This window comes from Mesocricetus auratus, unplaced genomic scaffold (genome assembly GCF_017639785.1).
Source record: "Mesocricetus auratus isolate SY011 unplaced genomic scaffold, BCM_Maur_2.0 Super-Scaffold_4256, whole genome shotgun sequence".
Classification (NCBI taxonomy): Eukaryota; Metazoa; Chordata; class Mammalia; order Rodentia; family Cricetidae; genus Mesocricetus; species Mesocricetus auratus.
Window position 1 is genome coordinate 39842558 of NW_024429182.1, and position 16365 is coordinate 39858922.

Below are 16365 nucleotides of genomic sequence, written 5' to 3' on the forward strand. Positions count from 1 at the left end.
ATATTTATATTCTCTTATGTGTTGATACGTATTTATGCCAGCACATTTGTTGAAGATGCTTTCTTTTTTTTCTATTGTGTATTTTTCACTTCTTTGTCAAAATCCAGGTTTCCATAGGTGTGTACATTTGTTTCTGGATCTTTGATTAGATTCCATTGATCAACCTGTCTATTTTTATGGTAATTCCATGATGTTGTTATTACTATCGCTCTGTAATATAGAAGTGTGAAATCAGGGATAGTTATACCTCTGGCAGTTCTTTTTTTGCAAAGGATATTTTTAGATATCCTGGAGCTTTTGTTTTTCCATAAGAAGGTGGGTATCATTCTTTCAAAGTCTGTAAAGAATTGCGTTGCGATTTTAATGGTAATTGTACTGAATCTATTGACTGCTTTTGGTAAAATAGTCATTTTTGCAATGTTAAACCTCCCGATGTATGGGCAGAGGAGATCTTTCTGTCTTCTGATACTTTTCTAATCTCTTTCTAGAAGGTCCTGAAGTTCTTGTCATACAGGTCTTTAACTTTCTTGGTTAGAGTTTCTCCAAGATATTTTATATTGTTTGTGACTATTGTGAATGCTGTTGTTTCCCTGATTTTTTTCTCAACCCTTTTAACATTTACTTATAGGAAGTCTTCTGACTTTTTTAGTTAATCTTGTATCCAGTCACTTAACTAAAGGTGTTTATCAGCTGTAGGAGTTCTCTGGTAGGATTTTTGGGATTACTTATGTATACTATCATATTATCTGAAAAAGCAATACTTTGAAACCTGATAGAGGAGAAAGTGAGAAAGAGCCTTGAATGTGTTGGCACAGGAGACAACTTTCTGAATAGAATACCAGTAGCATAGAAAGTAAGATTGATAGTTAATAAATGGTACCTTATGAAACTGAAAAGCTTCTGTAAGGCAAAGGACACTGTCAATAGGACAAAGCAGAAGCCTATAGAACTAGAAAAGATCTTCACTAACCTCACATCTAACAGAGTGCTGACTTCCAAAAAATATAAAGAGCTCATTAAACTAGACATCAAAAAAACAAATAATCTAACTAAAAATGGGGTACAGATCTAAACAGAATTCTCAACATAAGAAACTCAAATGGCTGATATACACTTAAATAAATGTTTGGCACCCTTACACATCCAGAAAATGTATATCAGAAAAACTCTGAGATTCCATCTTACACATGTCAGATTGGCTATGATCAAAAATACAAGTGATAGCTTATGCTGCAGAGGATGTGGAGCAAGGGGAAAACTCCTCCATTGCTGGTAGGAATGCAAACTTTTACAGCCATGTTGGAAATCAATTTAGTAGTTTCTCCTAACATAGGGAATTGGGAGTATCCCAGGGTAATGTAGAAATCTGATGCAAGGGAAACTCCCAGGAACCTACAAGGATGTCCCCAAGTAAGACTCCTAGCATACCAGATATGTAGCCTTAACTGGCTATTTCCTGTGACCAGACAAGTCTTCCAGTGCAGGTATTGGTAACCAACCTAGCTCATAACCTTTGAACTACAGTCTGTCCTGCCTATAGGATGTGCTGGGGTAAAGGTGGCATGAGATTATGGGAATGACCAACCATTGACTGATTTGCATAAGCCCCATGTCAGGAGAGTGACAGGAGTGTCAAACTGCTAAAGAGAGGGAGGAAGGGTTTTATAATCCAAAGGGGTCAAGACATCACAAGAAAACCCACAGAAACAACTAACCTAGGCCCATAGGAGCTCACAGAGCCTGAACTGACAGGAAGCCTACATGGGACTGATCTATGCCCTCTACATATATATGATAGCTATATAGATTGATCTATTTGTGGAACTCCTAACATGGGAACAGGGGCTAATCCTAACACTTGAGTTGACTTTTGGGAACCTATTTCTCATACTGGGTTACCCTGCCCAGTCTTAATATAAGAGGGGAAACTTTGGTCAGGATATAAAATAAAAACATTTAATTTTAGAATAAAGGCTAACATGCTCATAAGTATTCAAGAAATACAAACAAGGCAGAACAATCTCATTTTTGTTAGTCACTTTAGAATATAACCCATGTTTCCATATTCTTAAGTGACACCTTAACTATGTATGTTGTTTTGGGTATTGAAGTCCTTAGTTTGGAATAGACTAAAGACTACTATAGATTTCAAATAATACTTAGTCACTTTGTTTCCTGATCCAGGTTTTAAAGGAGAGTATTTGATGGCTCAGGATTTCTCTTTCTGTTAATCTGTGCTTAGCTCTAGCCTACTCCCCATTTTCTTTGACTCATGAGAGGGAAAAAGTGACTTCCTGAGTCATAAATCTGACTTCATATATCCTGACTGAAACCCAAGGACTCAAAACTCAAAGCAAAATTGCACATGCATAGTCACAATTTCCCTGACCTCACATTCCCAGATCCTGTGTAGAAAACATACTGACAAAGATATATTTGTTTCCCTAAGTAATTTAATATTACAGAACATACATGTAAACATTAAAACAGTTTTACAACCTTGCTGGTACTTGGAATATATAACATGAAAATTTCTTCTGAAAAGATCATCTGTCTGGAATGCAATTTTTCTTCATAGTCTACTATTTGTATCATTTCCTCAAAGTTGTTATAACTGCTTTTCAAAAATTTCACTCTGGGTATATTCTTTAACTTTGTCTTGGTTGTTGGGGTCAGTGTTCTATAGTATTTAGATTTATTTAAATAAAGTTTTGATTATTGAAGAGAAGCAAGAAAATATCACTTTAGCAGCCTAGTAAAATAACTAATGGTGAAATTATATACTATCAGAACTAATAATAGCAGATTAGTATCAAAATATAGTGTTAATTTCTCTAGAATTGCGTTGTAAATCCATGAAGGAAAATTCTTATGAAAGTAAACAAATGAATACTACCAGAAACAATGATATTGAAACTGTACTAAAAGTATATAGAACATTATAAAAGTTAACATTAGTTGCTGGTATTTGCATGTACTGTTTGAGTTTCATCCCATTCAGCATTTAGTCATGGCTTACCCAGTCCACAGTCTTCATTGTTTTTAATGCCATTACTCATCAGGGTGGATGAATTTGTCTCTGAGGGCCAATTCCCAGCAGCAGAGCATCCAGGGCATACTTCCTGTGCCATGGCTCTACTGTCAAGCCATTTAAGGTAATCCTCAGCTTCCTGTGACAGTCATAGTATTTCCTCAAGACTCCAAGATCCTATAAATAGAATTATATTTTTATATCTAAAATGAAAACGATTCATTAATTTGTACCCCTTTTTGAATATTTGTATTTAATTAAATGAATGATCAAAGTGTTTTAAAATTTAAAGCATTCTACTGGAATTAAATGTTAGTATAATACCTTAGGTCTTTTCATCTATTGACTCACATGTTTAAATCATGTATAACAGAGTTACAATTATAAAGTTATGTCCAAGCTAATGAAAAATAGAAATGATATCACAAGGAAAAGGAACTTTAGTCTCATACTATCCTACTTTCGTCATAATGCATAGGTTTTACACATTTGTAGTCATTTGGACGTCATAAAATGATGTAATGCTTCCTTCCCACAGGCATCAGTCATGTGCCTTCACTCCTGGTCTACCAGCTGGTTGGGGAGAAGACAGCCTTTCCAGCACACACTGTAAACAGCACCTTAGGTTGATGACTAACCCAAGTTGGCCTCAGGTGATAGAGTTAGACAGTCTACTTAAGTCCTGATTTGAATTACTCCGTGCTTGGAGTCTGGAAACAAATGATTAGGGCTTCATTTCCCCCTCTGGAAACATCTTAACCTAGTAATGTATTTCTCAAGACTGGCAACATCAGAGTAAATTTTTATATCACCTCCCTATGTTAAATGAAAATTACATCACCAGATTTTTACCTTATTTTTAAAAACCCAGAAATACATTGGTGAGTGGAACTCATTTATTGTAATTGGTCTCTTCATAGTTACTACTGTGATAAATTGCTGGTTCTCTATTATACCAATATGTATCAAACTAAAATATAATCTACATTACAAATTTAAATATATTTAATATTCTTTCATTATCCTTCAGCCTTATTTGTGTTTCTTTTGGTGTTACAAACACCATGACTAAAAACAAGCAGGAGAGAAAACAGTTTATTTAATTGTACAGTTTGTAGTCCATAATCCATGGAAGTCAGGGCAATTACTCGAGGCGAGTTGAAATAGTTAACAGTGGAATGGTACTTACTGACTTCCTCTCCATGTCTTGCTCCATCTACTTTTTCATACAACCCAGGACCTCTTGTCCAGGGATGTTATTGCTTTCAGTTATCCGGCCTTTCCCATTTAAATCATGAATTGAGAAAATACCCCACAGGTTTTCCCACAGGCCAACTTGTGGTGATGTCCTCAGTTGAGGTTCCCTCTTCCCAAAAGTCTGAGCCTATGTCAACTTGGCAAAATAATAGCCAACATAGTATTAACATAAATAGCCAAATGCCCATTTATATCAATGAGAATTATCAAAAATATTAAACTCTGACTTAATTTTAAAAATATCTGGTGGAATAAGTGCTTCATAATTAAAATCAAACATATATACAGCTATCTGTAAAAAGAACTATTATAATTTCTATAGCCGAAACAATATGACTCATAAATATACAAAATAGGAATGACTATGACTTATATTAATTAGCGTATGAACTATATCCCTAGCATAATAAAAATATGACTCAATCAAAATTGAACAATTTCTGAGGTTTGAAGATGATTTTATGTAGAAGGTTATAAGGTAGAGCTTTGGAAAAGCAATGAGCCACTATACTATTTCTTAAGAATAACAAGAGCAAATAGGCCAGAGAGACAGTTGATAGCAACAGTTATCAGAAACAAAAGAGAAAGAAGCTCTAAGAATAGACAACCAAAAATAAATATTCACATTCTCCTGTCTACCTTCAAGCAAATTCAAAAATAAATTCTAGACGCTGGAAATAATCAACGCAGCAATTCAATTTTATCAATTCCCAAAACAAAGAACAGGGTAAAAATGTATGGAGGTTAACTATTACTCACTAAAGTAGACTACGTGAGAAAAGACAAAACAGGAGAAACCTTGGTAGTTGCAAAGTAGGAGAGCAAATTAGTAAGGTTCTCTTGACCTGTGTTAGATAAAGTGTTGCTCCATCCCTTCCACTTTGCTCCACACAGAGGGCCATCACTGAAGAATTAAGAATGCTTATTATTATGATATTTTCATGCTGCCCACATATCTAGATCTGACTGTTCTCAGACAATTGGTAAAAGAATTTTCGATACCCCATTTGTATGGGAGAAACTAATTCCAAGAGGAGTGTAGTGTCACTTAAAGAGTGTCTAAAACTTTGCATGCCGTTTTTCCATGCAATGAAGAATGGTGTCTATTGTTAGTAATGTGACTGAGTGGCTTCCTAATAGCTTTGTCACAGCCCAGGTGTGCATATTTTCCAATTCCATGTTCAGCAATTGCTGATAACATGGAATTTTAAATGATGGAAAACATAACCAAGGACTTTCTTTGCCCAGAAAACAGGTTGTGAAATACTACCAGCACAGTAGTAGGTCTGCCATGGTCTTGTTTCCAATGGATTTCATCATGGCTTAATTTTTCTGTACCCTCCTTTTGGGGAATTCTATAAAATCTTGTTAATATGTAAGATAGCTTTTTTAACAAGTTCACATTATTTGAGGCTATTATCAGGATGAGTAAGAGTAACAACAGTCCTCAGCCTTTCCCGCAGGTGGACAACTGGAATCTTAAGACATTTGGAGGTGGCATTAGTTGCCTTTGTTCCCCAGGAATCATATCACAATTAAGCCAGCACATCTCTGATAAGACAGTCTTCTCATAAAGTACTAATATATTAGATATTTATCCTTATTGTTTTTCTGTCCTAAAGGATTTTAGATATCAATCCATTCATAGGTCAACAACTGATTATTCAGCTGTGAATGCTTTAAAAATGAAAGTATGGAACTGGATATAGATTCTTTCCTGAAGATCCCAAATACTACATAGAGGGACAAAGCAGATACCTAAATAATAATGAAACCATAAGTTAGAAGTGGTAAGGACTATTTTCAGGATCACCATGGAGACAAAAGGTGGAAGTCTTCTTAGTTGAAAGAATTATAAGGAGTTATGTGTAGGAGAGGAGTATAGATATTTAAAACAATGGAACACAAACTTTAAATTTGGATATAGGGCTTATAAAGAAGTGTAAGAGGATGAACTAAAATTAAAAAGAGGAAACATATAGATGCAGGCATTGTGGGTCTTGAATACTTGAAGTGTGTACTAAAGGTTTAGATCAACACTATAAATGTACCAGAGCAACTCATTTAGGATATTAAATTTGGTGACATGATTCTTAAGAGAAGAAGCGTTGCATTAATGAAGGGAAGATGGATAGGTTATTAAAAGTCTGAAAGGGTTAAAATGGTAAGATCTCAATCTACGTTAAGCACAATTTAGAGATTATATAGTCTGGGTGTTTTGAATAAGAAATGTTCCTCACAGACTCTTGTATTTGAAAAGTTTGCCTTGTAGTACGTGGTGCTCTTTGGGGAGGTTAAGGAATCCTTAGGACACAGGACCATAATGGGGAAAATATCACTGTGGTGGTCTCTGAGAACATAAAGTTCTCCCCACTACCAGTTCTCTCTCTGCTTCCTGTCTGCTTTTTGCCGTGATAACTTTCAGCTTTCTGTCTGCACTGTCATACTTCGGCTACCATTATGAATTCTTCCTCTGGAACTTTAAGGAAAAATATTTTTTTCTTAAGATACCTCTGGTGTCTAAAAGAGAAACAGAGCTCATGCCTTTGATTACAGCACTAGAGAGAAAATAAGGAACTCAGTGCAATCTCAGGAAATAGCTTGATTTGGTGAGGAGCACTCTGGAGATGCAACCTGAGGTTCAGTGGATCACCCCTTTGGTCTGAGCATTGGTAAAAGTGGAAGCTCTAACATCTTGTTTGCTTTGCCTCTCTGATCATCAGCTTGAACACCAAATCTGTCTCTACGTTTTTTATTACTTGTGGTACAGGCCCTAACCGTAGACAAAGAACTGCCAGCAACTAAGGAATGCTGAGAATGTTTCCCAGGGAGGATCCCTCTAGTTGGTTGTTCAAAACCAGGTGATCAGCTCTGAAATCATGTAAGTAACATTATAATAGATTATACCTATATCTATATCTGTATTTATCTAAAACAATTTTAAAAAGAGGCCAGAAATCATAAATTTGAATGAGAGCAAGGGGTTGGAAGTGCATTGGAAGAGTTGGAAAGAGGAAGGGAAAGTGAGACGATAATGTAAATATATTTTAATTTCAAAGAAATTTAAAAATGCAATAAAGCTTTGGAAGACTGATGCTGCAATGATAAAAGGCACACTTATTGAAAGTATTAGTAAGTATTTATTGTAGAAACTACTCAAAAGAGAAAAACAAGCAACCCAGATGAGCCGAGTATTTTTCTGCCTCGGAACTGGAAGCCAGAAAAGAGGGTGAGACGTTCTGCTGTTCAGTCTTTTATTCTTTTCTCCGTACACGCCCCTAGCCATGGCCAAAAGTGGTGGGCATGGCTAGGGATGTAGTTCACCACCTATGTCCATATATGTCTTTAGTCACGCCTAAAGTGGGTGTGATTAGCGGTATGGTAAAACGCTCTTTTATTACCTCATCTGTATGTGTCTCTAATATGCCACATGGCTAATGGCAGAGTACCAAATTTCACCATACAGAAGACTATGTATAAATTAAAATAAAGATGCCTCTGGTCATGGTATTTTTACCACAACAACAGGAAACCAACTTACACAATAGGGGTCTTGCTAATCATAGAGCTTAGCATTTATTTATCATTTACTAAGTACAAAAAGTTCTGATGAGAAGTTACAACAATTATTGTCCTATCTGTAAAAAAATAATTTTTGGAAAAAACACAGAGGGGGAAAAGAAACTATTTATGAACTGATTAATAAATTTTCTAAAGGGGCATAGTATTAAAGTGAGTCCTGATGACCTATTGTTATACTGATAGATGAGAGAGTTTCTCAGCCCCCATCAGAGATGCTTCTTCTTCTTCAGTAGATGAAAACTAACAGAGAGACCTTGCCAAAATGGTCAATGTATAGAGAATTAAAGACTGTTAAGTTGTCAGCCCTGGATGTGATATATCATATCCATCGTGGGTATTCAAGTGGGTGGAAAGGTTCTAAAAGCCAGAGATTGTCAGTCAATAACATAAAGGAAACAGTTTTACACACACAACAGGGCAGTTGCTCATATGAATTTACAGATGCTGTGAAAATTTGTACAAGATCTGTGCAAATTTCATCCAGACAAATGCCAGCATTCAGGAGAAAGTGGGCCTGAAATCTCACCACTAGATGTGGAGATATTGCTTTTATCAGCTCCTGGGCAAAGGAAATTCAATTTTCTTTAACAATGTAGTCACTGGTAATTCATCCACGCACCAGCGAAGTCTCTCCTCCCAAGGGTATCTCAGCATCAGGAACAGTTCTCCATGAGAATGAAACAAACTGACAAAAAAGGAAAGACAGATAGATAGAAAGAAATAAAGGAAGGAAGGAAGAAGAAAGAAAGAAACCTCAAAGTTAAATAGAATGGGATGGGAGGGTGGATACATGGGTATGGGAGGAGTTGGGAGGCTGTGAATATGTCCAAAATACAATGCATGAGATTCTCAGAGAACTGATAAAGCTAGTTCATAAACAATAGAAACCTCAACCTTTTCCTCTCTGTTGAAAAGCAATATTTTATGAAGTGAACTAATCAAATGATTTTTAAACAAATGTAGGTTATAGTTTAAGTTTAAGAAATCACTATTAGTAGGGCTGAGGCAACAGTTGTCTTAGGAAGAAAGAATGCCAAGTCCTGGAGCTTCACACCATCTTATGCCAAGAAGGCAGATAGGGGAACACTCCTGGAGCTCACTGGCTAGCCAGTCTTGCCAAGTAAGCAAGCTCTAAGTTTAGTGGGAGACCCTGCTCAAAAGTGTCAGGTAGAGAGTGACTGAGGAAGACATACACGACCTTAATGTTATGCATGGATCGTATGAATAACACACACGAACACATATACACATGTATACATATACACAGAAAAAAAATTCCTAATTTTTGGAGTTGATACAAATGATGGATTCTTAAGTAAAATGGTTTGATGTGGTAAATGGACTTTATCATCTTTATGAGGAATGTCAGGAAGGACAGAGACTAGACCTATGGCTTATAACAGAAAAATGGGACATTCTTTCAATACTTGGCAGGCTGAGGTGAGCGAAGTGTGGGGCCAGCATGGACTAGGCAGTGAGTTCCAAGCCAACCTGAGCTACAGAGTGAAACCTGTGTCAACAAAACAAATTTAAAACACTAACAACAACAACGAAGTTAAACAAAATAAATAAGAATAATATGTGTTCTAATTACATTCTAGTTAGTCATGTGTACAAAGCAATTTACACTGAAATGTATGAATAAAATTTATGCTGAGTTTGATTTTTGCCTGTAGACAGGAAACTATGCTGTGTATTGCCTCGCTGTCCTAATTGTTATTTATCACACCCTCTTAATGAATAATATGAATCTTAAGGAAAGGTATCTTCATGTATAATAATAGTCTTTCATGTATACATATTTTGTGTCTATCCCATGTCACTTCTACATTATAGGTTAAAATATCCTGATGTTTAGTAGGTTAAATAATCTAAGTTTGTACAACAAATAGAAGAATCATAACTTTAAGATTTTTGTTGAGCTATCGTTTACATATAAATGTCTCAGCAATGAGGACATCACCACAATGAAGGTAGGAATAGTAACTGTTGTTCAGTACATATATACTAATTGGCCCAGCAGCTATTGACTATTTCGATAAATGGAGCCTAGGAGTAAGACCTTGAGTTGCTATCCTCAGTGACTGGACTCCACTAATTACCAAGAGTCACTCTGTAAAACTATGACAAGGAGCAACAATGAGGCCAATATGTCAGAACAAACTAGGAAGATAGTACGTATGTAAATATAAATAAGTTAAGTGAGGTGACATTATAATTTATGTTGACTCATGGGCTCAAACCTTGTTTGTTGTATTGTCTCATTGTCCAATTATGTAAACAATCAGAAAAAATTGTTTCTTCTTTCAAAGGAAGAATATGTAATTTAATGCACAACTTCCTTCACGTGTTCATATGAAGTAGGTGGGGTCTGTAAGTTAATATTTCATCTTCAGATCCAGTTCCAAGCTCAGAACACTGGGTATTCTTTTGTAAAGAGAGTTACCTGTTTTTGACACAATCAAATGAGGTTCTGTTCTCTAATAGGGTTACAAGTTAACTAATATTGGGGCTGAGTAGAACCTTTGTGATAGTAGCATCAGAATTTTCCATATTGAACAAAAATTCCACATAAGTTTTATGTATATAACTACTCTGCAACTTAAAGGCTATTGAATTGTGTGTGAAGCATTTTCTATCCTCTGGATATGAGCACTTCCTCCAAGTAGGCCTTCCATGCACATAAATAAGCCATTGACCCTTTTACAGAAATGTTTTTATATAAATCACATTTAAAAACTCAGCTTATGCTGGGTGTTGGTGGGGCACACCTTTAATCCCAGCACTCGGGAGGCAGAGGCAGGCAGATCTCTGTGAGTTCGAGGCCAGCCTGGTCTACAGAGCAAGTTCCAGGATAGCTCGTACAACAACAGTGCCAATGACTTTATTTTCTTATCTTCATTCTTATGTCTTATAGAACAACAACCAAAATCCAGTCACGTGAATTCATAAATATTTACACCAAGTCTGAATAATTTGGAAAAATAAAAATTGTCTTTGTATCTCATTTCTCATTTTGTCTTCTAACATCAGACCTGTCTTCACGTTTTATTTTTTAAACTATTATTCATATAGTTTAAATCATTGATGTTTTCAATAGCATATGATTAAGATAGTCAGTATAATAATTTGTGAATTAAAGATCAATGGTAAATTTTTCTTGCAGACAATAGATATGTCAGGTCATAATTTCTGTTAAAATACAGTTGTACAGAGTTCTAAGTACCGATTAAGATCAACATTAACCCCTAAACTGTTTGGCAACATATCATTTCAGTGAGACATCATATATACTATGGCATTATTAGCCTTTCAATGAGAAAAAGAATTCCTGTCTGTTGATGGAAGTTTCTGTCCCACCTGGTCCCGTAGCCTCTTAGTCCCAAATAAACACATGGAGATTTATATTAATTATGAACTGTTTGTCTGATGGCTCGGGCTTCTTTTAGGGCTATCTCTCTTAATTATTAACCCATAACTATTAACCTATGTATTTCCATGTTGTCTTCTCTTATCAATGATGCCTGGATCTCCTGATGCTTATGCAGCTACATGGCATCTCTTTGAGACTCATTCCCTGCATTCCTCTTTCCCAGCATCCTCCTAGTCTGATAGACCTGCCTATACTTGCCTGAATACATCCTGCCTATCCATTGGCCAAAACAACTTTAGTCATCAACCAATAAGAGAAGCATATGTTCACAGCATACAGGATATCCCCCATTATGTGGTCAACCTGTTTGTTCCACTAGCAGGCAATCCACAAACATGGCTATGAATTTGTATTTTTATGACTGTCATATTAATTCCTTGTGAATCCAGATAAGGAAACAGAATTTACAGTTACTAAAGGGGGCATCATGCCATCACAGAACCACAAGAAAGCGGAGAAATCCATGCAGATATAAAGGCAAAAATTAGATGCATGTAAATGCAGAGGATTGCAAAAGCCAGCCAACAAGTAATCAAGATGTGAGACAAGAGACAAATTCACCTTCACAGCCCAGAGGAAGAAAATCCAATTAGCTACTTGATTGGGAACTTCTAGACTCCATAAGTGTGATTATTGACATTTTTGTGCTTTATAACATCATATTCATTGTTCTTTTAATGTAATGCTAAGAAAACTGATATGAGACAAATATGAAATGGATCATTTCCAAGTGGTTATAGGAAGCATAATCCTTAGGGAATGAACATAAAATCAGATCATTTTCAGCTTGATAGCAATATATTTCCACTTTTAGAGAAAAATTAACCCTTAAACATATTCTTCAATGGTTTAGAGAGATGACTCAGTGGTTAAAATTTTTTGTTATTCTTGCAGAGGACCCTGCTTTAGTTTCCAAAGCCACAAGGTGTCTTACAACTATCTGTAATTCCATTTATAGGAGATATGGTGCCCTCTTGCTGCTGTGACAAATTGCCTTTAAAAATACTTGAAGGAAACAAGGAATGGAGAGTTTATTTTGGCTTACATGGTGGTAATGTCATGGTGTTAGGAACTTAAGGTGGCTGTTCACATTGCATTCGCAGCCAAGAAACAGAGAACAATGATTCTAGGTGCTCTTCATTCTTTTTTTGATGCAACCTATCTACAAAAACTCTCACTGATATGTGCAGAGGCTTGTCTCCTGTCTAGTTGATAGTCGCCATTGCCTGTCATTGTGGCCTTGCGATGTCCCAAGCCTTTCTGAAAAATGCTTGGTTGTTGCTAAATGTTGGTGTTTTGCAGGAGAAGGAAATTGGCACATGGAGAAGTTTGTCAATAATCAACTGGATGATGGTTTAAAAGAAGACTTTAAGACAGCATTTAGAGAAATGTATAGTATAAAAAGAAAAAAGATAGATTGAACTCAAAACGAAATGGCGGGATTTATTCTAAAATTTACACAAGTATATGAGAGCCTAATGTCACTAGGTCAATGTTCTTTATTGCTCAATGAATAGAACTCTAGAAGGGAAGAAGTGGGATACTAAGACTGAATGAGAATCAGGGGTATGCTTGCTTAAGAAGGTGAGTGAGTCCACTGGTCTCTTCTTAACTCCTGGGCCTATAGGAGGAGCTTGTTCTTTCTTGGTGCAAGAGCAGCCTTCTCTGACCTGTCAGCTGTGCTATAGCTTCAATGCAGGTGGAAGACTTTAAAGATGATATTTATTCTCTTTAATACCTGACCTCAATTGCTCCACTATTTAACTTTTGGTTCTGTAACTAAGCATAGATCAGTTAAGGAAAAAATGGGATTACTCACCAAAGCAACCTCGGGGCCTAATTAATGATCATCAAAGATCATAAACGCATGCCAGAGTGGATCCTGATAATGTTAGACAGGAGCAGTGATTGAGGATGGTGAAACATAAATATGATAAGTTGGGCTTTGTCAGTAAGAAATCCTTATCCCATGACTGAAAGTTTCCTGGCAAGAAGAGCACACGAAATAGTTCTAATATTCTGTTTGGATGGTTACCATAAACTTGGAGCCAGGAAATGAGAAACCTCACATTAAATTAAGTAGAAATGACAGAAATGCTGTGGCAGAGTTTTGACTAAAAGTTCAAAAGACTCAGCGAAGCCAGCAGCATGCTGGAGTTATTTGGTTGTGTAACAAACACCAGCTGAGTTATTAACTGGAGGGATCTGAGATCACTTGGAGCTCTAAAATGACTAGGATTTCACCAGATGGGGTAGTGGTACTGCTGAGGACCAGGGCCTAGAACCCAGAAGGGTATAAATATATACAGTAGAGATTTCATACATAGAACTTTATATATTTCATATTCAGCTCGCAGTTTAAAACTAAGCTCAACAAACATATTCAGTACATTTTACTTTGTGTGTGTGTGTGTGTGTGGGTGGGTGGGTGGGTGTGTGTTTGTAAATTTTGCTTTTCAGGTCTGGAACACTTGGGACTATCATTTCTATATGAGTGATATTCTATATGTTCTGTATGTTTAGCTTTCAGGTTAGCCCTAACTCTGGGTAGTAACTCGTCCTCCACACAGCTTTCCTGCTTTTCTACTGCCATGTTCTGTGTGGTTGTTTTAATAATGTCTAGAAAAGTCAGTTTTCCTAAATAATCTTACAGCCTGGCAAATGGGATCAGTATCTTATGCCTTGAAATTTGTTATGATGTTTTATTCTGAACAAATTATTTGTTAGAATTTTCCATCTATTATTCTACTATTTTCATTTATTTAGCACATCATACCTGATTATCACTAATAATCAGAATGTAAATATTACAACACTCATGCATTATCTCCTTAATTGACTGAATCACTTTAAATCCTTGAGATAAGCTTAAGTAGATAGGAGATTTAATGTGGAATGATAATATGTGATGTGTAAACACACATAATAAAGTAAGTTGTTTGCTTTGCAACCTGAAATTTAAGTTATCAACTTCAGATAAATGAAAAGACAAACCAGTAACAGCAATAAAATACACACTCTTAAAATTTAGACTCCTTATGTCTAAAATTATGCTCTTGTCATCCCAGGATCCTTCCATGACTCATCACAAGGAAATGGGAAATGTGACATGTTTCATAAGAAGATTATCAACATGTCAGCCTGGTGAGAATCTAAAGACTATTGAGATATTGTACCAGATAACAGAACTTATAGTAGATGTGAAAATGCTGTAGTTTTCATGAGCAAAAATAGATGGAACAGTGTGTGTGTGTGTGTGTGTGTGTGTGTACTCATCACACATATGTGGAATTTTCAAGAATAATAACTTGCATGTAAATAATCAAAGTGAATATGCTGTTAGTAAGATGATGCCTTTAAATTTTTGAGTGTTTTAAATAAAAGGTTCATCTGAAGATTGGTATCAGGCCTTCAAAGGAATACTTACCTCTAGTTCCTTGATTAAAATCAGGCCATCCCCTCCTTGACTGGCCCTGACATCCTGTTTCCTAGAACATTTGCAATCACTCTGAGGTTGGAACAGAGCCACTAACTTCACTTTCCCTCTGAAGTGCAATTCTTGGTCTGATTACAGAACCCTTATTAAATGCTCAGTGCTGCATTTTAATTTTATGTGCTTTGTAATTCTAGTGTGCTGAGAGCAAACAAAGAAAACAGTGCTTCTGCTTTAAGATTTGTCTGCTCCTGAAGCTCAGAGTCTTATAGCATAATTATATCTACAGTAACCACACAGGAAGTGCCTTGCCTTGACAGTTTAGACACAGAGGAAACAGTCATGGGGCTTCCTCTGTAGCTCTTCCAGTCCAGTGTTACACACCTCAGTTCCAGAATCCCCAACTGTTGCCTTTCTTGACTTCTTGACATTTGCTTCTTGCAGTATCTTTGGTAATTTTTTATGATATTTTTGTTTTGATTTCATTCTGTTTTAATAAGGACAGGCCTTTCATCCCTGTTTTGTCACACAGACTGTTGACCCTCTGTATATTAAGCTTCAGTATCTATAGTTTCCACCACTGTGAATCAAAAACATTCAGTAAAAGAAAACTGTGTACTGAACATGTAGAAAATTTTTGCTTATTATTATTCCCTGAGAAATGTGTCACAAAACACTGATTCATGTAGCATTTAAGTTCAATGATTTGTTGTAACTAATCAAGAAGATATATGGGCTGGGGGTTAGTATTCAGGCATCTGCACTTGTCTGCCACTGGGGCCCCAACAGGTTATGCCCTCAGCTGCTGCCACTAAGAGCACCATCCAAACCTGCTCCCTTTTTAAAGGGCCCTGCCCACCTCCCATCTCTCTCTCTCTCTCTCTCTCTCTCTCTCTCTCTCTCTCTCTCTCTCTCTCTCTCTCTCTTTCTTTCTCTCTCTCTCTCTCTCTCTCTCTCTCTCTCTCTCTCTCTCCCTTTCTCTGCCCTCTTTCTCCCTTTCTCTGCCCCTCTTTCTTCTCTCCTGCTGCTCCTGACTTCAGAGGCTGGTCTCCCTCTTCTCCCTTCCCTTTCCCCTTTTTATGATCTCTTTCCCTAATAATAATAATAAAACACTATTCTTAAATGCTGTTGCATTGTGCTGCCTTTCTTAAATTACTACAATGGGGAGGGAGAGGCAGTTTGTGCCTGTTTGATAGACACAAATACAGGAATTGAGGATTTTTGGCTAGTGTTATCTGTAGGGAGTCCTAGAATCAATTCCTCATAGTTACGAAGGATGACCCTAGTTTTCTCTATGTATTTTCCATGTTTGGTGTGTAACTTATAAGAAAAATTTAGAGGTGAGATAAGAAGTAATTCACTCACTTTTTTCTGTTCATTAAAGTGCCAACTAATCGGCTTTCATGAAGGACCAAACTCTTAAAAGGGGAATTAGATCATATCTCAAACCTTTGTTTCTTTTGGATCTTTAAAAACACAAAAAGAAGTTCAGAAACATCAATGATCAAAGAACCCTTCTAATCAATTTCATCCTCAGATACCTTCATTTTCATCATTCAAAGTACAAATCAATGAAATACACATGAATGGATGTATGTGTGTTGAAAAAAATAAGGTGTGATTTTTTTG

The 16365-nt window shown here is 36.3% G+C and overlaps 1 long non-coding RNA gene across 1 annotated transcript in view; it reads left to right on the top strand.

Annotated features, from left to right (window-relative positions):
- LOC110340404 overlaps window positions 1-14750 on the top strand; it is a 32272-nt gene extending 17522 nt beyond the window's left edge. The window contains exons 2-3 of the long non-coding RNA XR_002382206.2: window positions 7059-7169; window positions 14372-14750. This is a non-coding gene — a long non-coding RNA (uncharacterized LOC110340404). The remainder of the gene's footprint in view (window positions 1-7058; window positions 7170-14371) is intronic.
- Window positions 14751-16365: the final 1615 nt, after the last annotated feature.